Here is a 1,902-nt window from a genome sequence, read left to right as displayed (position 1 = left end):
TGGTATTGTGCCTATTCTAATCTTTTGTTTATTTTACTTTGGGTTGTATGTGTCTTAGTATTGAGTTTTGAGGGTTTTTTTTTTTTTTTTTTTTTTTTTTAACGTTTATTTATTTTTGGGACAGAGAGAGACAGAGCATGAACGGGGGAGGGGCAGAGAGAGAGGGAGACACAGAATCGGAAGCAGGCTCCAGGCTCCGAGCCACCAGCCCAGAGCCCGACGCGGGGCTCGAACTCACGGAGCGCGAGATCGTGACCTGGCTGAAGTCGGACGCTTAACCGACTGCGCCACCCAGGCGCCCCTTGAGGTTTTTTTTTATATATATTCTGAATACAAGACCTGTGTCAAATATGTGATTTGCAAATACTTTCTCCCAGTTTAAGATTTACTTTTTCATTCTTAAAAATGTCTTTCAAAGAGTTCAAGGTCTTAATTTTAATTAAGTCCAATTTTCAACTTATTTTTTCTAGAAATGTAATAGTTTGAGATTTTACATTTGTCTTATAATTCATTTTGAGTCAGTTTTTTGTAATGGGCATGAAGTATGAATCAAGCTTCTTCTTTTTTTTTTTGCTATGGATATCCAAATGTTCCAGTACCATTTGTTGAAAACTATCTGTATTCTGAATTATCTTTAAAATCTTGTAAAAAATCAATTGTTCATATACATGTGAATCTATTACTGACTCTCAATTTTATTCCATTAATCTAAATATACTTCCTCTGGTACCACCCTGTTCTTTCTTCTTCAGAAACCACTCAGACTGCATCCTCTCACTCTTACTACCCCAAAGGAAGAGAGAAGAACAGTCATCAGTGGCAGAAGACAGTTGCAGAAACTAACACCTAGAGCTGCTCAGGAGTAAACACTACACCTTCTTGTGTCCCACTGTCTTGATTACTGTAGGTCTATAGCAAGACTTGAAGTGGCCTTGCTATAAGATGAGTTCTCTAATTTTATTCTTCTTTATTAAAATCATCTTGGGGTTGCCTGGGTGGCTCAGTCAGTTAAGCATCTAACTTCGGCTCAGGTCATGATGTCACGGTTTCTGAGTTTGAGCCCCGCGTTGGGCTCTGTGCTGACAGCTCAGAGCCTGGAGCCTGCTTCAGATTCTGTGTCTCCCCCTCTCTCTGCCCCCCCCCCCCCCCATGCTCATGCTCTGTCTCTCAATAGTAAATAAATGTTAAAAAATTTTTTTACATTGTCTTGGCTATTGTAATTTCTTTGCTTTTCCATATATATTTTAAAACCAACTTGTTGATCTTTGCCAAAACCTCTACTGGAATTTTGATTAGAATTGCTTTGAATCTATAGATCCTGAACAAGATTAAGAATTGACGTATTGCCAATATTGAGTCTTCAATTCCATAATCACAGTGTATATTTCCATTGACTTAGGTCTTTTTTACTTATGTCATCAGTATTTTCTGTTTTTCCATATACATAGCTTGTACCTATTTAGCAATTCATACCTTTGAACCTATTTATGCCTAGATAGTTTATGGTTTTTGGTGGCATTGTAAATGGTAGTTTTTGGTTGATATTTTACTTTCCAATTGATCATTGCTAGTATATGGAAATATGGTTGATTTTGTAAATTAATCTTGTGTTTTCTGACCTTACTAAACTCACTTATTGGTTCTAGAAATATTTTTGTAGCTACTTCAGGATTTTTTACATAGAAAATTATTTTGTCTGTCTGTGAATAAACAGTTTTATTTCTTTTTCTTGTCTTTTTTTTTTTTTTTTTTTTGAGAGAAACACAGAATGAGCAGGCGAGGGACAGAGAGAGAGAGGGAGAGAGAGAATCCAAAGCAGTTTGGGGCTCGAACTTATGAATTGTGAGATCATAACCTAAGCCAAAACCAAGAGCCGGACATTTAACCGACTGAGCCACCCAG

The 1,902-nt window shown here is 37.1% G+C and overlaps 1 pseudogene; it reads right to left on the bottom strand.

Moving 5' to 3' along the window:
• Positions 1 to 759: 759 nt before the first annotated feature.
• LOC147578593 (small nucleolar RNA U3) lies at positions 760 to 934 on the bottom strand (annotated as a pseudogene).
• Positions 935 to 1,902: the final 968 nt, after the last annotated feature.

This window comes from Puma concolor, chromosome C1, assembly GCF_028749965.1.
Source record: "Puma concolor isolate L17-30 chromosome C1, mPumCon1.1.hap2, whole genome shotgun sequence".
NCBI lineage: Eukaryota > Metazoa > Chordata > Mammalia > Carnivora > Felidae > Puma > Puma concolor.
This window is presented reverse-complemented; position numbering and strand designations above follow the sequence as displayed.